This window comes from Galeopterus variegatus, unplaced genomic scaffold (genome assembly GCF_000696425.1).
Source record: "Galeopterus variegatus unplaced genomic scaffold, G_variegatus-3.0.2 Scaffold1010, whole genome shotgun sequence".
Lineage (NCBI taxonomy): Eukaryota > Metazoa > Chordata > Mammalia > Dermoptera > Cynocephalidae > Galeopterus > Galeopterus variegatus.
In genome coordinates, this window is record NW_007727121.1 from 223665 (window position 1) to 245078 (window position 21414).

Consider the following 21414-nt stretch of genomic DNA (forward strand, 5'->3'; position numbering starts at 1 on the left):
AGGGTTCGGATCCCACGTATAGACCGGTTCCCGCTCACTGGTTGAGCGAGGCGCGGGAGCAACGCCGTGGCTTGCGATCCCGTCGCCGGTCCCCGGTCCGGTACGGGGGCAACACTGAGGGTTGCGATCCGTTGCCGGACACGGAAAAAAGACAAAAAGACAAGAAGCCCTCCCTGATAATCCCTACCTGGAGCCATTTACTCTCTCTCCTTGTTGCGAGTTTTGCCCGATGGTAGCATTTTCTTTTGTTTGGCCTACTTTCCTTAATAGATTTTTAGTTCCTTAGGGAAAAGGACCCTATTATGTTTTTTGTTTTTATTACCCTAAATGTTCTCAGGGCATCTGGGTACATGAGTTAGGGATTGAGGGAATTTCTGCAGACGGTAGCTAAAAGATGAGTTAAAGTAACCAGAAAGGTAATTCTTTATAGCATCTACATGACAGCATGCTCTCTTGATGATAACAACACCTAATTGACCATTCTCTTTATGAAATAATATGAGCTGACAGAGTTGTCTGTATAGCAAATCCTACTTCCTTACATCTTACATTTATAAATGGAAGTTGTGCTGAAGAAAAACAGTCTACTATCTAAAAGCTCCAACGTTCCTATTCCATGTATTGAGACCTTCTCCTCAGCTAGAGGATTCCTTGACTTCACACTTTCTCCTTCATTGTTTACTTGGATATTTACAGGGTACCGAGTGTCAGGTCACAACATCATACAGTATGATATTTATAAAATGAATAAGTAGCCTATTTAAAAATATTAATCTAGAAAAAAATAAAGGAAAAACATTTTAAAAATAAAAATGTTAATCTAGGAAGTAAAATTTCTACAAAATGAGTTTGTTTAAGTAAGAAAGCACCATGTTATGCACTGTACAAGTGATATATTATATATCAAAGAAATACAAATGCTTTTAAAGTAGCAATGCATGAATCTTCCTAGTCTCTTATACAGCAGGTTAAAGAATGGAGTCATTTCACTCAAGGACAGAGCAGTGCATGGGGCACACTGCGTCTTCTCCAAGGCTGAGAATAGAGCACAGAATACAGGAGCCAAGTTCATGCTCCGCCACTCTCATCACTGGACAGTATTACCTCCCACAGTCTAAGGACCTGACACCGTATGGAGCAAATTATACACTTCTCTGTAAGAAGTTGATATGACTCCACTCGCCAGCCTGAAGTTCACTTAGAAAATTCAAGGAGCAAAAAGACTGAGAAACAGGGCCCAGCTTCTTATTATCAGCTGTTAATCACAAACACAGATGACCACCTTCCTGGTTATTGAGATAGCCGGCCTGTCCATGCTGATAGCAGTTGGCTCAGACAGGTCCAAAGGCCGAAGGAAGGTGGTTATGATCTTTCTTAGTCTCAGGGCTTCTGCATTCAGAGCTGTAGGCCCTCTCATGAGTCTCCAATTTTCAATTGCATTTCAGAGACATTAAAGGATATAACATTTAATAATGAAAAATCAGGTGGAAGGTTTTGTGTTCTTCCAAAGGAATAACTTCTTTAGAAGGATAGGGTTTATCAGCCTCAAAGAAGTCCATCAGTATTACTTATTTCCGTATTTCACTCTGAACTACCCAAGAAGGGTAATAAAATATTGTGGTGCCTGGTGTGGAGCACAGAGTCAGAGCAAAATTGCTGCAAGATAGTCCGCCCTGCAGAAAATGAAGCAACCTGCAGAATGACACACAGTAGCCCACAAACGCACTGTTGATGTTAACAGTCTAACAGGATTTGTATGTTGCAAAGAAATCCGTCAAGAATTTGATGCCAGCTCTTATGACCTAGAGGGAAGGGTATGAGGTTTGCAATCTATGGCAGAAGAGGTTATTTCCCTCTGTTCTCAGACACAGTGGCGTTAGGTAGTTTTCACCAGAAAACCAAAGAATTTCAGAGAACACATGGTCTAACCTCTCACTTGCTGGAGGAGGAAACTGAGGCCCAGAGAAGTTAGGTGACTTATTCAAGATCATGTAGGCTTTTTCCGGTAGAGCTAGAATTCAGCTTTCCAGAAACCCCATCAAGGGTCCCTGTGACTCTAGAATGCTGTGGCTGGAACAGTGTGGTGGAAGGAGCCTGGGCTACAACTTAACAGCTGTGGTGCCAAGTCCTGGCCAACATTAGCAAAATTACCTTGAGCAAGTGACTTAAACTCACTCAGCTCTGCTTTTCCCACACTGCAAAAAAAAAGAGGTGAAATATGTGGTCTATCTACCTCAAAGATTGCAGCCGGATTAAATGAGACAATGTGTGAAAACTCATTTTAAAGCTCTATCAGGTTCAGCATACAATTACTCAAGATCAAGGAAATTTTTCCTACTGCAGATATATGGATGGACGCCAGGGGATACATAGACCAGGGGAAATTCAGTGTAAAGTCGTGTGAGGATGAGTGCTAGGCACAGTTTTTTTTCTTCCCTGGGGAGAGTTTTCATAGCTTTCATCAGCTTCCTAAACGTGTCTGTGACAATCCCCTTCCCCCCACCCACCCAGCCACTGCCAGTAAGAACTTACACGATGTGGATGTCAGCATATTTATGATCAACTTCAAGGATTGATAGAAGTTATTACAATTTGACAATTTTCTCAGATTTAATGTATGGTTGAGATTCTCCTCCTAGCCTTAACAGATCTATTTCAGTGAGAGCCTTTTAACTATCTGACCTCACATTTTGTTCCATATAGGGCTAAAATCCTCGACCTACAAAATGATGAATAGAAATTTCAAATTACAAATCAACCAGGTTTTTTTTTTTCACTACTTGTATACTTCCCCAGTAATACTTCCTAGTTATTTAGAAAGGTTTTTCTTTAAAATCATATTTAACAAAAGAACTAGCTACTTATTATTTATTGAGTTCCTACTGAGTTCTCAGCAGTTTGTTTCTAGTATTTTCCCATAAAGCACTAGACAAAAGACACAAATCATAAGCTATTTGTAGGCCAACACCTTTAGCCTGTGGTTCTAGAAGGCCGAAGGGTGTGGAGAAAAACAAATGAAAAAGTATTATTTGTGACCAATTGATCAATTAGGCTGCTTTTCATTAAAAAACATAAAAAGGCAGTACCAATTTAGCAACGGCTGTGTTAGCAATGAATAAAAACATCATTAATGCTGGATTTTTTTCTCATTTATTTTTAGTTCTCTTTAGAAAATTATACTTGAGAGTTTTCTGTAATGGCAGTTTAAGGAGTGCATAAGACTTGGCACAGCCCTGGAACCCCTTTATAATGCTAATAAAGGGGCGTGGACTATACCTAGTTGTAAGGCTTTTTCTGGATGCAGTTATATGTTTCAGAAGCCACAGACTGACTTATGGAATATCTGAGTATATGAGATAACCAACCAGGGAAGTCGCCTACTAATCAGAGTCATCCATCGTCCTGTAAGGAAATCTGATGTAGTCTTTTATAAATCTGACAATGGCTTATACGCTTGTGTTTTAGTGATAAAATCTTACATAGTATAGGAATGTGAAAAATGAGAGGGATTTTTTCCCCCTGACTGTACCAAAATATCATCTCCTGCCTGAGGCCCTGAGGTCTCATAACTCCCTTCTTGTAGTGTTCCTTTTAGGGTTTTTTTTTTTTCTTTCTTTTCCATCATAGTTCTCCTACACTTTTCAGTGCCAAGTATTTTATGTTTAAAGTTTCTTCTGGGGCCCGACCCCGAGGCGCACTTGGGAGAGTGCGGCGCTGGGAGCGCAGCGACGCTCCCGCCGCGGGTTCGGATCCTATATAGGGATGGCCGGTGCGCTCACTGGCTGAGCGCGGTGCGGGCAACAGCAAGCCAAGGGGTTGCGATCCCCTTACCGGTCACAAAAAAAAAAAAAAAAAAAAAGAAAAAAAGTAGTGTTCCTTTTAGGGTTTTTTTTTTTTCTTTCTTTTCCATCATAGTTCTCCTACACTTTTCAGTGCCAAGTATTTTATGTTTAAAGTTTCTTCTGGGGCCCGACCCCGAGGCGCACTTGGGAGAGTGCGGCGCTGGGAGCGCAGCGACGCTCCCGCCGCGGGTTCGGATCCTATATAGGGATGGCCGGTGCGCTCACTGGCTGAGCGCGGTGCGGGCAACAGCAAGCCAAGGGGTTGCGATCCCCTTACCGGTCACAAAAAAAAAAAAAAAAAAAAAGAGAAAAAAAGTTTCTTCTGCAAAGCCTTAAATTATGTAAATGCAATAAGTGTACTTATCTATGCTTAATAGAATGCTATTCTTGCTCAGATGAACGAAACCTAAAATGTGTTTTGGTAGCAACACTCTGGAGTTTCAATAACTGCAAGCCTGGGTGTGTAGGAGGGTCCGGCTGCTAACTTCCACGCAGTCCCCTTTGTGTCGCTCCTCACTGTACTGTACCAGCCAGACTTCAGAGAGAATGCTCTGCAATTACACTGCCTGGGTTCCAATCCTGGCTTTACCATGAAATAGTTGAGTGACCTTGTGCAAGGTACTTAACCTCTCTTTACCTCAGTTTCCTCACTTGTAAAAGAAGGATAATATTAGCACTTTCTTCATTGCACCATTAGGATAAGTAAATGAGTTAATACCTGAAAAGTGTTAAAATGGATCCTGGCAAATAATAATAACTGACACTGTTTTAGGAACTTTACATGTATGCATTATTTAATCTACAAAACAATCCCAGGAGATAGGTACTGTTGGGAAAATAGAATAGTTTGGTCAAGGCCCTCGACTTGGGTCCAGCTGGGTGTGGTTTTAGCACATCCTTTGCAAGCAAATTGTGTGTGTGTGTGTGTGTGTGTGTGGAGTTAGTGCACATCCACACCAATGTATCTTTTTAGTTTTGTTGTTATTCTTGTGTTCTTGAGAGAGAGAGACAGAGAGAGAGACAGAGAGAGAGATAGATAGATAGAGAGAGAGAGAGAGAGAGAGAGAGAGAGAGAGGAGTTTCAGTGAAGCAGGCAGGTAGGCGTTGGCCTCGGGCATCCACCCGCACAGCCATGCTTTCCAACCTATGGCTCCAAGGACCTTTTGGCCGGTTACCTAGTCCATAGACCTGCATGAAGGGGTCTGGTGACCCAGCCTGGCATGCAAAGGGTTTGTGACCCAGTCTGTGAATGGGCTTGAGGCGTCTGTGGGCTCCAGACCCAGCCTTAGCTTGACAATTGGCCCAGTTGGTGCAGATTACCAGCAGGTAAAAGAGCCCAACAACTAGCGTGGTCACCTAGCTTTACAATTGGCGTCACGGGCAGGATTAATAGCACTACAATTGGCTATGTCGACAGGATTCAGACATTAGCTATGGCTCCACAGGTACCATGACTACTCTCATTTTATAACTTCATAAATCGAAGCACAGAAAGACTGATTAACTCATCCCAGTTCACTCGGTTAGTAAATGGAGGGCTGGACTCAAATCATCCACATCAACCACTCTGGTCTGGATCCACGTCAACCACTGAGTCAACATTACCTATTACTATTACTGTTATTATTATTACTACCTGAACTTATGCATGCAATAAATATTTAAAGCTGCTGCTGCCACTGCTAAAGAATTTGTATGCCTAATCCTTCTTCAAAGTGTATCAAAAATATATATGACCCCCAATGGAAAAGTCAATTTTGGCAAGGATTATCACCTAAAATTATTGGATGAAAATTTGCTGGGAAATAGGATATTAGCACAGTGCCAAAGTGTCACCCCTCAGATTACTTGCTAATTGCAAAGGAGAAAAAAGTACCTTTACAATGAGAGATCTCTGGAGCAAGATCACTCCCTTGAGTCATGATCAAACTTGGCATCACAAATAGTGGAGCAACCTGGCATTATGCGCCTCCTGAGAAGATGCAATATAAAGCACCCAGCAGCACCTTGTAAAAAATATTCAATCAAAATCTAATCATGAATATTCTTAGCTGAACCTAAGATCTACCTAGGATGAATCTGAATAATAGAGTGGGGTTAATAATCCCCTGCTATTTCATTAATGGTTATATTGAAGCCTACTGTAAGAAGCACAGTTGAGAAAGCCTGGAGACAGAGTGAACATAGTAGACAAGAGATCTCAGTATTTTGGCAAGACACCTTAGGACCCTTAAAGTGAAAGGGGAACCACAACTACAATATATTCTAACTTAGTGGATATGCTGCAAACAAGAATGAGGTACTGATTTGTGGCAATCTGTAAGATCTATTGTTCAATGAATAAATCAAGACGTAGAATGTTGTAAAAAAATCTAATCATGCTTTTAGCCCTGACTTGGAATTTACAGGAAGTACAGGGAGTAGAGGAACAAATTAACTATTAGGCAACGAGAACAACATGGGACATTCTACAAGATAACTGGCTTAACCTTTAAAAAAACCCAGTGTTGAATAAAGAGACATATAAACCAAATGCAAAATATTTTCTCATTGTAAAGATATCTTTTCCCCCTTTGCAGTTAGCAGGTAATCTGAGGGGTAAAGCTTTAAAAACATTTTTATTTTTTAAAATTAGATCTTTTTTTTTTTCTTTAGATGGTCTAAAAAACTTTTGGGGGACAAACGAAGAAGCTTAAATATGGACTAGATATTAGATGATATTAAGGAATTACTGTTTATCTTCTTAGGTATAATAATGGTATTGTGGTTTATTTAGGAGAACATTCTTTTTCTCAGATGTATACTGATGTGTATTTAGGGGTGAAGTGTCATTTACATGCAACTTACAAGTAATTCAGAAAGAAATACACATAGAGCAAATTTGGCAAAGTTAGTAGTTGTTAAACCTTAGTAGTGAATATAGAGGTATTCACTGTACTAATATTTATGCTTTTCTTTACGTTTAGACATTTTCTTCACTTTTTCCATGAGATATGCATATGTCTTACACCTTCTTCAGAGAGCGTGTAATACTTCTATCTCATGTACTTTGTAAAAATTTCTTTTAGTTCTCAAAAAGTTTTGTCTGTGAATGTGTATTTAAAAAGAAAACTATTTTTAAAAATTGATTTCTGAATTCCTATTGGCTCAAGTTTATTGAAACTTAATGTTAACATTGTTGAAGAGAACTCATTGCCTAGTGCAGGGCCTGACACAGAGCAGTTGCTCAATAAATGTTGGTAAAATGTTTGTTTGTCAAATGAGGGTATGCTTTCCTGAGGATTGTCAAGTGACCCCCCCCCTCAAAAAAAAGGGACGCACGAGACTGTGTTGTCCATTATGGATCATGATATGCTGGGCACATATTTCGGATGGACAAAATGGGGCTGATTGACTCTATACTTTGTTTCAAATAACTTAGCTCATGAAGATTCTTGAACAAGTTTTGTGTTTGTTTTGTGGGGGCATGTAAATAATCTGTCCCTAGGATTAATCTAGCAGCAACAGTTACTTGTTTAAGAAATCCTGATGGAATCACACTTAATGACACATTTTTTTAACAATTGCAGACTTTTCTTGATCCAAGAAAGAGGCAAGCTGTGCTCAAGTTTAGACATGGACCCTATAAGTCACCAACACCAGCAGGTGTTATTCTCTGGGAGTCAATACAAATGGGGGAAGTAGGATCATTTTTAGCTCTTCTAGAAGGCAATGGTTATAAAAGAGATGGCTTCGGGCAGTAAGTGACATACATTTTGTAAAAGAAGTGGAAAGAAAATGATCAAGATCCACAGAAATAATTAACAATATCATTTTGCATTTTCATAGTGCCTTTGTCCTAAGGCACTGCGTATCTATGTTAACTCATTTAGTCTTACAATATTCCTGTGAGGTAGATGTAAAACAATTGAAATAAAAAAGAAAAGGGATTTCCATCAGGATCTAAGATGTGGAAGATATTCAAAAGGATATTATATTAGCAACAGAGATATTTCTTCACATCAAACAGATAGATCACCTTCTTCCCCTCTGCTTCAGTAAAGTCATTTTTAAAAAGATAAAATCTATTACAATTTAGGGAGAGTAAGACTTCAGTTTACTCCACGGGAGACACTCAAAGTTCAGTCTGAAAAGGTTGTTTTATTCAATGACATAGGGCCACCTTTCTTTTACAAAAAACATGCAAAATAGTTCTTGAAAAGGGTACAAATCAGAATTTTAAAAAATTTGAAATTTAAACACACTTAGGTGGTTCTCTATTTTCATAGTGTTCTTTAATAGTCGATGCTTTTGTAGAGTGGATTGTTTTAAATTTATTTCATAAATATGAAATTTTACACACAACCCTGTTTTGTTAAAGGAGAATAATATATACTTAATGTTCTTTCTGAAGCCAAAAATAAGAAAGAAAAAAAAAGGGACCCGGTAAAGAACTAAACAGCTTTTAATAAATGTAGTTGCATAGAACAAAAGATTCTTCAAACTGAAGTTTCCCATTCTCAGATAACATGAAATTTTTCCATTGGATTTTTAGATCCTAAACATTTCCCACCTCTTAACTTATCTAGGGGGTGTATGTTTTCAATAATGTGCAAATTAAGTTATATATACGTTATGAACAAGGCCCAACTCCAGGTGTGTAAATATGATCATTTCTGAGTTAATGAAATCTTCGATGGGTGTATCCAATCCTCATGTTCAGGAACAGTTAGACTAAGCATAAAAGTGCAATTTTCAGACTGGACACCTAAACTAGAGAGAGTGATAGGGATATAGCCTAACTATTAATAAAGACAAAGATAGACAACACACTCTCAAAATATATTTCAGCATAAAGTTTTCTTTTTGTAAATGAACCAAAACTGGTGTTCTTTGTAAAGGTAACATAAATACAGAACTAGAATTCGAGCAGAGAGAAATCCTGACCTGAGTGCTGGTGTTCATTCATTCGTTACCGCTCAGCCCTCCACTGCTCCCCACACCTCCCAATTTGGATTACATGTTGACTATGATAAAGTGGAATTTTACCTCTGTGGCCCCAAGGTCTGAGGTCTTTCCCTGAGATGGTTCTGAAGCCAATTAGTGGAGTTTATTGTGTTATGGGCTGGGGAAAGAGCGAGTCTTCTCCCAGTTCATTTGATAGAAGTTGAATCCTATCACCACAAATATTGTTGCAGCAAAAGAATACAGACCTTAATGGGCTAAAACATTAAAAGCAATATTTAAAGAGCCCGTGGGATTCATTTTAATTAGATTTGACTCATAGAGAACACTTTGCATATTATAAAACTCTTCAAGTTTCCTAGAATATGTGTACTGATGTTGTATAATGACATACCTTTTGGAAGAGAAGAGGTTGAGTTTGTGTCTTGGCTTTGACACCAAGTTATTAGAATCCTCTTGCAGGAAGGAAGGTGAATTCAAACATCAAAATTACTGCGTTTCAGAGTATAGATCCACCTTGTGCTGTCTTCCAAGTACCACACTGAAAGCGTGTGCAAGCTTACACATCCATTAACAGTGCCTCCTCCTCCCTGCCTCCAAACTACCCCCAGTCAGCCCTGCAGTCTGTAGGCAAACCACACAGGAACTAGCAGATACAGGGCTTCAGAGAGTTGGGTGTGAGCCTTAGATTATGTGGTTTTGTTTTCTTGCTGCCAGAGTTCAACTAAAATGAAAGAGGTTCAACGAAACACTTTTGCTTCTTTATGCTTGGTTTCAGTTTTAATAATATTCCCCCTGAGCACTTACGTTCACATAAGAAAATTTCTAGTCCTAGATATGGTCGATCAGCAAGCTTATGAAAAATCCTCATTTTCTCGTAGTATATCCATGCCTCCATAGAAATATTAGGGCTTTTGGGGGGAACTTATTTAAAACCACCCTTGATCACTCACAATGTTAAAATCCCTGAGAAAATGCTTTCTTTGTGTACTCAGCCCATAATATTACTCTTAGCCCATAATATTACTCTTGACAAAAAAAAAAAAGGAAGAAAAGCTCTGAGCTGGGAGGAGTTCTAACCCCAGGTCTGCCATAGTCCAGCATGACCAGTTCCTTAGATTTCTAGGACTTCATTTTTTCTTGAGTAGGTTGGACTAAAGGCTTTCTGGGATTTTAACATTTTTCACTGATCTGGAGTTTTGTCACCTTCAACTTCCTTAGTTCTTACCTTCAAATTTATAACTCACCCTTCCCCCCATACCAGCTGCAACTTGTGAAGGCCTCTTCCTTTCTATTTGCTCTTGCTGAAAAATGGATTGCCAACGTTGCATCTTTTGCAGAAAATTAGAGACGCTGCTACTACTTGCTAAGTGACACCATTCAGTAGAGTTTGGGGACCGGATCCAATATGAAGAGGGAAATGGCTCACAGAGACGTTCCCAGCATTAACCCCTGGAACGCCAAGAAGGAAGGTGTCATTTAAGACTCAATTTGGGGTGCTAAAATTTGAACTTATTTTGCATTGTGAAATGGCATCCTTTTCTATCTCTTTACCTCATTTTATCTAAACCTTGATCAATATTTACTTTTTTTTTTTTAACCTTTTCTTTGGTTATAATTGCTCAACATTTTAATTGAAATAGAAAAGAATCTGGTTTAGAATCAGCAGAGTACCTTGGTCATAGTAGGTGCTCAGTAAATATTTGTTGAATGAGTTAAAAAAGGAGTTTGCTACTCCTAATCGCTTAATAACGGGATGTCTTTTTATTAATGCAAGTTTGTCAAATTTTCTTAAATCCAAGTTGCATCTAAACAGGATCCTCACCATTTCTGCATGTTACAAAGATAGAATTTTATTTTAATTAATTAATTAATTATGTTGTGAGGGCCACCTTCATTCTGGCAGCATACCTATTACCAGAAAGTGCACTTGTACCCAATTATCCCCAATCTCCCTCCCCCCCCACACACTTTGTAACCCAAGGAATGTTTTCTCCCTCTGCAAGACCAATGCACTACTGTGGTCTTTCTTTTCTCCCTTCTTTTTCTCTTAGCTCCCATATATGAGTGAGCACATGCAGTATTTATCCCTCTGTGCTTTGCTTATTTCACTCAACATAAGTTTCTTCAGGTTCATCCATGTTGTTGCAAGTGATAGTATTTCATTCTTTTTTATGGCAGAGTAGTATTCCATGGTGTATATATAGCACAGTTTCCTTATCCAATCATCCATCAATGGACATTTATGTTGGTTCCATATCTTGGCTATTGTAAAAAGAGCTGTAAACTGAGAGTGCAGTTATCACTTCAACATGATGATTTCCATTCCTTTGGGTATATACCCAGAAGGGAGATTGCTGGATTGTATGGAAGATCTATCTGTAGTTTTTTGAGAAACTTCCATACTGTTTTCCATAGTGGTTGCACTAATTTACAGTCCCACCAACAGTGCAGTAGTGTTCCCTTCTCTCCACACTCACGCCAACATTTGTTATTCACCGTCTTTTTGATTATAGCCAGTCTAACTGGGGTGAGGTGGTATCTCGATGTAATTTTAATTTGCATTTCACTGATGACTAGTGATGTTGAGCATTTTTTCATGTATCTGTTGGACATTTGTATGTTTTCCTTTGAAAAATGTCTATTCACCTCCTTTGCCCATTTTTTGATTGGGTTATTTGTTTTTTTACTGTATAATTGCTTAAATTCTATGTATATTCTGTATATTAATCCGTTGTCAGATGTACAGTTAGCAAAAATTTTCTCCCACTCTGTAGGTTGTCATTTCACTCACTTGATTGTTTCCTTTGCTGTGCAGAAGATTTTTAGTTTGATATAGTCCAGTTTGATTATTTTTTCTTTTGCTGCTGTGCTTTCAGGCTCATGTCCATAAAGCCTATGCCCAGACCTAATTGCTGAAGTGTTTCGCCTATATTTTCCCTTAGTAATTTTACAGTTTTAGATCTTGTACTTAAGTCTTCAATCCATTTTGAGTTGATTTTAGTGTATGGTGAGAGATGCATATCTAGTTTCATTCTTCTGCATATATGGATATCCAGTTTTCCCACCACCACTTGTTGAAGAGGCAGTCTTTTCCCCAATGCAGATTTTTGTTGCCTTTGTCCAATATCAGATGGCTATAAGCTTGAGGGGAGATTTCTGGGTTCTCGATTCTACTCCACTGGTCTGAATGTCTATTTTTATACCAGTACCATGCTGTTTTGGTTACAATAGCTTTGTAGTATAATTTGGAGTCAGGTAGTGTTATGCCTCTGGCTTTATTATTATTATTTTTTTTGGCTCAGGATTGCTTTGGCTATTTGGGGTCTTTTGTTTTTCCATATGAAAGGTAGGATTGTTTTTTCCATTTCTGTGAAGAATGTCATTGGTATTTTGATGGAGATTGCACTGAATCTGTATATTGCTTTGGGTAGTATAGACATTTTCACAATGTTAATTCTTCTAATGCAAGAGCATGGAATATCTTTCCATCTTTTTGTGTCTTTAATTTCTTTCAGAAGTGGTTTGTAGTTCTCACTGTAGTCACTGTAGAGGTCTTTCACTTCCTTGGTTAAATTGATCCCTAGGTATCTCATTTTTTGTGTGACAGTTGTAAAGATGGGCTTACTTTCTTTATTTCTCTTTCTGTTTATTCATTATTTGAGTATATAAATGCTACTGATTTGGGGGCATTTATTTTGTATCCTGCAACATTACCGAAATTATTAACCAGCTCTAGGAGTTTTTAAATAGTCTTTAGGTTTTTCTATATACAGTATATTGTCATCTGCAAATAGAGAAAGTTTGACTTCACCTTGTCCAATCCGAATTCCCTTTATTTTTTTCTCTTGCCTGATTGCTCTGGCTAGTACCTCCAGTACTATGTTAAATAGAAGTAGTGAGAGTGGGCATCCTTGTCTTGTTCCTGTTCTTAAGGGAAAGGCCTTCAGTTTTTCTCCATTCAGAATGATACTGGCAGTGGGCTTGTCATAAATGGCTTTCATTGTGTTGAGCTATTTTCCTTCTATACCTAATTTGTTGAGAGTCTTTATCATGAAGGGATGTTGAATTTCGTGAAATGCTTTTTCAGCATCTATTGAGATAATCATATGGTCTTTGTCCTTGAGTTTGTTGATGTGACGTATCACATTTATTGGCTTTTGTATGTTGAACCATCCTTGTATCCCTGGGATGAATCCCACTTGATCATAGTGCTTAATTTTTTTAATATGTTGCTGTATTCTGATTGTTAATACTTTGCTGAGGATTTTAGCATCTAGGTTCATCAAGGATATTGGCCTATAATTTTCTTTTTTTGTTGTGTCTTTATCTGGTTTTAGTATCAGAGTTATGTTGGCCTCATAGAATGAGTTTGGGAGAGTAGCATCTGTTTCAATTGTTTGGAAGAGTTTGAGGAGAATTGGTATTAAATCCTCTTTAAAAGTTTGATAGAATTCAGCTGTAAAATCATCTGGACCCAGACTTTTCTTTTTTGAAAGATTGCTAATTACCACTTCAATCTCCTTGCTTGTTATTGGTCTGTTTAGGTTTTCCATCTCTTCTTGGTTCAGTCTCGGTAGTTTGTTTGTGTCTAGAAACTTATCCATACCTTCCAGATTTTTGTATTTGTTGTCATACAGTTGTTTATAATAGTCTCTAATGATTTTTTGTATTTCTGTGTTATCAGTTGTAATGTCTCCCTTTTCATTTCTGATTTTTGTTATTTGGGTCTTCTCGCCCTTTTTTTTTTTTTTGTTAGCCTAGCTAATGGTTTGTCTATTTTATCTATCTTCTCGAAAAACCAACTTTTTGTTCTGTTACTTCTTGTATTGTTTTTTGGGTCTCTATTTGATTTAGTTCTGCTCTGATCTTAATTATTTCTTTCTGTCTACTACCTTTAAGCTTGGTTTGCTGTTGGTTTTCAATTTTTTTGAGGCATAGTGTTAGGTCGTTTATTTGAATTCTTTCTATTCTTTTGATATAAGCATTTATTGCAATAAATTTGTCTCTTAGTACTTCTTTTGCAGTATCCCATAGGTTTTGGTATGATGTGTCTTTATTTTCATTGGTTTCCTGTTTAATTTTTTGATTTCCTGTTTAATTTCTTCTTGGACACATAGGTCATTCAGGAGCCTATTATTTAGTTTTCATGTATTCGTATAGCTTCTAGAGTTTTGCTTATTGTTTATTTCCAATTTTAGTCCCTTGTGGTCTGAAAAGATAGTTGGAATGATTTCAACTTTTTAGAATTTCCTGAGACAAGATTTGTGAGCTAATATTTGGTCTATCCTGCAGAATGTACCATGAGCTGATGAGAAGAAAGTGTATTCTTTAGTTGTTGGTGAAATGTTCTGTATATATCTGCCAAGTCCAGTTGGTCTAGGGTATAGATTAAATCCTGTGTCTCTTTGTTAACTTGTTGCCTGGAAGATCTGTCCCATACTGAGAGAGGTGTGTTCAGATCACCCACTATTAATGTATTAGGACCTATTTCTTTCTTTAGGTCTAAGAGTGTTTGCTTTATATATGTGGGTGCTCCAGTATTGGGTGCATGCATGTTTATGATTGTTATGTCTTCTAGCTGGATAGATTCCTTTATCATTATATAGTGGCCTTCTTTGTCTTTTTTTTATGTTTTTTGGTTTAAAGTCTACTTTGTCGGATATAAGAATAGCTACTCCTGCTCATTTTTGGTTTCCATTTGCATGGTATATCTTTTTCCATGCCTTCACTTTTAGTCTATGTGTGTCTCTACTGTTGATAACAACACGTTGCTGATTTTAAAACAATAACATCTCAATGTTGGCTTCAGAGTTCTTCATCCTTCATGGTCCAAGGACCTTCTTGGATCCCATCACTACACTGAATGGGTCCATTGCCAAGTTTTCAAACAGTGATACTCTTCTGGCCATAGTCTTTATTCTTCAATAGCTCCCAAGTCAGTGGTTTTGAAGTGGCTATATGGCAAGTCTCTAGAGTTCCATGACTGGGGAATGGGAAGGAAGGGAAAATGTTGAATGGTGCTACACAGATAGTATCACAGTATTTTCAGTTCGTTCTCTAATAAGAAAACTACTTTTCCACTACCCCCAAGGGAGGATACTACCCCCAAGGGAGCAGAATATAATCCTCCCCCCTTACAAATATGAGGCAGAGTGCAGAACAGAAAAATCTCACAGAGGAGTTCTTTGGTAGTAAGTACTGATTGGCAGATATGTTATAGAATGTACCAGGAGGGAAGCAAGGCCACTTCAGTGGTTTATTTCATAAGAGCTCCATAATGGGACACATGCAAAGGCAGACCCTAAGAATAATATCTCTTTACCTCATTATATCTAAACCTTGTTTGAGATTTACTTTTTTTTTTATCGAAGGGAAAGGTTAAAAAAAAAAAGTAAAACTTGATCAAGGTTTAGATATAATGAGGTAAAGAGATAGGAAAGGCAGACCCTAATATGAGAGTGCCAGTATTTCAGTCCCCACAATCATGAAATACTCAGAAAAACAGCAGCAAAATGAGAAGGATTGAAGAATATGTAGAATACGGGCTTATGCACAATGGAGAAAAGTTTTTTAAAAACTATACTTGTTTAAACACTTTCAGCAATTCCATTCGAAGGGTCACTTGTGAATATCTGAACTTCTTGTACATAATTATGCTTAATTTAACTTTGTGGTAAAATGCGTACTTCTGATTCAATAGTGTGGATTCAGACATTCTCTGTTCATTCATACAATAAATAAAGTTTGAACACTAACTCTGTGTTAGGCCTATTCTAGGTGCGGGGCATATATCAGTGAACAAAACATAGCCTCTTCCCCTGTGGATTCTAGTAAAGGGAGAAACAACACTATGTCAGATAGTACACTTTTATGGAGAAAAATAAAATGGGCAAGAGCCATAAGGAGTGTGGCAGTAACAGGGGTTGCAATTTTATGTTGGGAGAACAAAGAACATTTGAGCAAAGTCCAGCACAAAGTGAGGGAGCCAGCCTGATGGGTATCTGGAGAAATAGCTTTTGCAGGTATAGGGACTGGCAAGTGCAAAGCCTTCAGGTGGGAGAACACTTGACACAGTGAATGAAGTGGAGAGGAGTCGGGATGGAGGTTAGGGAGAGAGCAGAAGATGCAGGGTCTTTTTGGCCATGGCAAAGCCTTTGGATTTTACTCTGAGTGAGAGGGGAGCCAATGGAAGATTTTGAACTGGGGAATGATATGATCTGAGTTAAGTTTTAAAGGGATCACTCTGACTATTGCTTTGAAATCAGATTGTAAGGGAGCAAGAACAGAAGCAGGGAGATGGGTTAGGTGGATACTTCAATAGCCCAGGCAAGAGATGACGGTGGCTTAAAACAGGGTGGTGGAGGTAATGGCAAGTGATTGGATTCTGAATATTCAGGATGATGATAAAGTCTAGAAACATAGATAATGTTATTCTATACGGGGATATAGTATCAATAAATCATGCTACCCTGTATTCCAAAGGTAAACTGTTGGAAATTATGTGAGGTATGAGACAAAGATGACTCCAAGATTCATGGACTGAGAAACTAGAAACAAGGCTGTGTTATCTACTGAGACAGGAGGGACTGTGGGAGAACAGGTTTGGAAGACAAGAGACATACTGATCTTATGATGCCTATGAGACATACCAGTGGAGAGTTCAAGCTAGTTAGATATATGAGTTTGGAGGTCAGGAGAGGTAAGGGCTGAAGATAAAAACCATGAGAGTTGTTAGAGAGGGATGTTTAAAGCTATGTGACTGTGTAACATCACATGGGGAATGAGTCTGAGAAGACAAGAGGTTGGAGAACAGACAACTCCAAAGTTGGGAAGTCATAGAATTGAGAATAAATGAGCCAGGGAGATGAGAAAGAGAAGCAGAATCCTGGAAATCAGGTGAAGCAAACTTTGTTCACTTTCTAAAAACTCTAAGTTTAGAAAATTAAAGGAAAAAACCCAACCAAGTTATTATCATAGAATATTTGTATTTGGTGGATGCTACAGTACTGCAACTAAATTGTGCCCCCAAATGGAGGAAAGCAGACAAGAAGGACCCCTTCATCACTCATTGTCAGAAATATTATAACATCTCTTCCAATTCTTCTGTTCTGATTTCAATCTATTTTTCAAACACACACAGAGATTCATTTTAAAAGGAGAAAATGAATGGTTTCAAAAATTGGAATATCTGACCTTCTCAAAATATAACAGGTAGTTTTGTGACTGAAAATGTTGATAGACCTCAAAACCAAGGACCAAAAATTGGTCTGTAGAGTAAAAGAAAAGCATAGAATTGGACACAGGAGATTTGGGTTCAAACTCCAGCTCGATCACTTGCTAGTTTAACATTTCTGGCAATTCTTGTAACCTCTTTGTTCCTATAAGCTCACCTCCTCCAGGAAGCCTTCCCTGACTATGTAGATTTAGACATGTCCCCTTTTTACTCCCATAACACTCTATGCCTGTTATCATGGCAACTTATTATAATTGCTGATTTATTCTTGTTTCCTCTATTAGACTATTAGACTATAACTTATATTTTCATGGCTCAGCAAAGTGCCTGGCACATAGCAGGTGCTCAATAATGTAGAATAAACGCATATTCCCCAAACTCAGCTTCCTCATTTGTAAAATGGGATAATAATGACTACTTTTTAACCTTCCTTTGAAATATACATAAGATATGCATATTAAAAAATCCTCAGAAACTGTAATTCAATGTATAAAATACTTTTTTGTCTCCCACTACTTTATAGAATAAAGCCCAAATGACTTAGCACGGCATTCAAGGCCCTGAACAATCTGTTTTTCAGGCCACCTTTTCAATTTCCCTCTGGCTGCTACTCCCATTACTCTATATTATAGTCAACTAAACAATATTTCAGACAAACCAACTTCTTTCATACCTTTTATCATTTTAGATTGTACTTACCTATCTAAATATCAGTATCAATAATTTGGGCTATTATTATTAATTATGACTGAAGTAGTAGGAGGTAAAAACAGATGTTGCTTTTGTCCACTAAGCTTTTTCCTATCCTCTAAGTTGTTCTCCCCTACCCCCAACCTAGTCAGTATTCCACTTGGCCACCAATACGCTTTAAAACGTGGGTTTAAGGTGGGGGACTGGCTGGTTAGCTCAGCTGGTTAGAGCATGGTGTTGATAATACCAAGGTCAAGGGTTCGGATCCCCCTGCTGGCGGGCTGCCAAAAAAAAAAAAAAAAAGTCTAAATTTTTGCCACTGGAAGCCACCTGGGCTCCTGAGCTGTGGGGGATTACCCCCTGCCTCCCCTGGCCATCAGCAACCAGGCCTGCAGAGGAGGCAGCTGTGGACCACTCCTCCACCACAAGATCTCAAAATGCTAAATAAATAAAATAAAATATGGGTTTGAGTTTGATTGTATTTTCACTTACTGGATAAAATCACCTAGTAATATAGACTAGGTTGTTCATAATCCGATTTCCCTCTGTCACCTCAACTCCATCTGCTGTTCCACTATGCCTTTGGGACAGCCATAGTAAATACGGTACTTGTAGTTTTACCAAGATAATAGGCTTTCTCAGCTTTTATGCCTTTACACACGATGTGTCCTCTGCCTCTAAATGTCCTCCTCTACTTTTTCTATCCAGTGAACTCCCTGTCATCCTTTAAGATTTAATTCAGTTGTAAACTCTCCTGTGAAACCTGCCCTTATATACTCTTTGGCAGAATTAGATGCTCTCTCCTCTCTCATTACGCTATACATATCTTGTCACAATCTTCTGTGATGGTGCCTGTCACCTCCACTAGCCTGTAAACTCAGCCAGCATAGGGATGTGCTTTTTCTCTGGGTCCTTACTGCCTGGCACAAAGTGACTGCTTCCTAAAGATCACTTGAATAATCAGTGAGTCCCCATCAGTGGTGCCCAAAGACGGCCGAATTGGAGGTGCTCGTCGCTGCCATCACACACACACACTGCTCTCCATCTCTAGACCACTATTACATTCTTCGTCCTGTGAGGTGGCGACCATGTGTGGGTAGCATTTCTAGTCACAAAATAGTGACACAAATTGTAAACTATCTTTGAAAGGAGGATTAAGGCACAGCCACAACCCAACACATGATGAAATGAAGACATTTGCCTCCATTGCACTTTATAACCTGCAGCTCGTGCCCTTTAACCCTCCGCGTTCATCTTGCTTGAGGCCCTGGGAGGGGCGGGCACCGGCCGGAAGTGAGGAAGCGGAAGTGGGAAGGGCTTCATTCCGGGAGGCCACATAGCGGGCAGACTTGAGGGAAAAGGCGTCGCTGCCCGCCTGGACCTTCCCTTCAGGTGACAGCCTCTGCTTGGGAGTGTGGATGGGGGTGGAGGGGTCCTGGAACTACTGGCTGTCATCCCGGCTCTGTTTCCTGCCAGCTCCTGGGTGAGGGCGGGAGGGTTTTGAGGCTCTGAGGTGAAAGCGGGAGGCTGTGAGGCCCTAAGGCCCTTGCTGCATGACGCCATCATGTTCCTCCCGTCTTCTAGAAGCTTCCTTGCAGCCCAGCCTTCCCCTCTGTAGTGAGTTGCCCACTCCCTGAGGTGACCGGGGGAGGGCTGTGAGGCCCTAAGGTCCCTGCTGTGTGACGCCTTCATGTTCCTCCCATCTTCTAGAAGCTTCCCTGCGGCCCAGCCTTTTTCCCCTTTGTAGCAAATTGCCTGCATCCTGAGGGCGGTTGCTGGTCTGGTTTTCAGTGTGTCCCGGTTGCAGTCATGGGCCCACCTGGCACGGACTGGTCTTTTTGAAATGCTGGGTGAAGGAATGAAGAAGTGGATGCCGAGGAAAGACCCCGTCTACGGGAAGCTTATTCTCTCTTAGCCTCGACCCTCCATTATCAAAATTCTTTCCAAAGCATCTCGTTTCTTTCTTTTCACAGCCCTGTCTGGTGGTTGTTCCTTCTGCTACTGTTGAGGGAACCGAGGCTCAGAGTTGTTAAGCCTCAATTAGAAGACAGCAGAATAAAACCTCAGATATGTGCCTTTGTATCCTAAAGTAGTGCGATGAGGCATGTGAATGCCCAGGTGTGAGGACGTTGTGAACACGCAATAAAGTAGCCATTTACTCCAGGAGGCAGGGAGTGTGTCTTGTGCACCTGTTTTAATGTTTTATAGAGTGGAGCTTGCCACCTGGTAAACTCTGGAAAATTATTAGTTGAATAAATTAATGAACACACAGATGGGGCTCAAAAAAGTTAGTTTCTCTGCCGCTTGTATTGTTCTTTCCGTCAAAACGGTAACAGCTCCTAATGCCATGGTATTCTCTGTAATCATTCTCCCATAACAATCTTGGCCAAGCTTATTTCCTCCTAAGTCAAAATGTCTGTAGGTAGAACCTGAACAAACTCAAGAGCTGCTGTCTCTTCATAGCACTACCTAAATGCATCTTTGCAGAGATGCCTCTGGGTACCCAGCCTCTTAAATGATATTGCCATTATTGTCCTAAGTCTCTGGATAAAGTCATTTCAGCTCCTCAATCCCTTATTCTCAATTCTGAAGTCCAAAAAGTTTTGAAAACCCACTTTTTCCCCCTGACTTCTTTGGTGGTATGACCTGACTTTAACTGAGGTGAGGCCATTTATAGTCTTTATTCCAAATATTTAACGTATTTTTCTTGGAGGCATGTTAGTGTGTTTGATTGCTTAGAGTGGTCCCACACCTTACTGTGGGTATTATGTAATATATGGTATTGGCACTGAACTACCCTTCAAAACCCTGGGGCAAAAAAAAAATTGAATTCCACAACTAACCTGGCCTCAAAGGATTTGGATTAGAGGAGGTGGTGGAGGGGGGACAACATTGTGGAAGTGGGCAGATCTAAAAAGAAAATTAGGAGGTCTTTTCTACATCATCATTTGTTTGCTTTGGAATTATTTGAGGGAGAAAGCTACTTAACTAAAGGGTAAATTTTTTGAACGTAGGAATCATGTTTTATACAGCTTCTCCACAAAGCTGTAAGTGGTAGGTACTCAAAAAAATTTTTTTTTGGACTGATAAGGGGATTGCAACCCTCGGCATGGTGTCGTCCGCACCGCACAGCCAGTGAGCGCACTGGCCATCCCTACATAGGATCCGAACCCTTGGCCTCGGCACTACCAGTGCCTCACTCTCCCGAGTGAGCCACGGGGCCAGGCCTCAAGAAATATTTTTTGATTGGTTTGAAAATATTTGTTAAAAATCTAGAATTTTACTTGACAATTACAAGAGCTAGATTTTACTTTAAAAATGTCATATTTGTAATTCAGAATCAGTGCAGGTGTATCCCAAGCGGAATCATTCAATCATTTGGTTATTCATTTTAACATATGTTTCTTAAGTACCTACTATTGCTAGGTAGCTGTTAGGCATAGGGTTACAGTGATAAGATGGTCAAGGTCCCTGCTGTCAAGGAGTTTCTAATCTGGTTGTGAAGGAAGGTAATGAGCAAGTGACAGATGTAAGTACAGATCATTGTAAGGGCCATGAAAGAAATAAACTGGTTCTGTAAAGAGAGTGATAGGGAGACCTAAGTAGTTAGCAAGGTTGATGAAGTCCTGTCAGAGGAAATAACACAGATTTGTCACATGAAAACCTCACTCTTCTCTCTATTTCTAAATATTATAGTGATTT

General features: G+C 39.3%; 1 protein-coding gene across 1 annotated transcript in view; it reads right to left on the reverse strand.

Annotated features, from left to right (window-relative positions):
- The window catches only part of GRAP2 (GRB2-related adaptor protein 2), a 64375-nt gene extending 54961 nt beyond the window's left edge, over positions 1-9414 (reverse strand). Inside the window, exon 1 of the mRNA XM_008574179.1 lies at positions 9181-9414. The gene's annotated coding sequence lies outside the window, so the exon portion shown is untranslated. The remainder of the gene's footprint in view (positions 1-9180) is intronic.
- Between the last annotated feature and the right edge of the window lie 12000 nt (positions 9415-21414).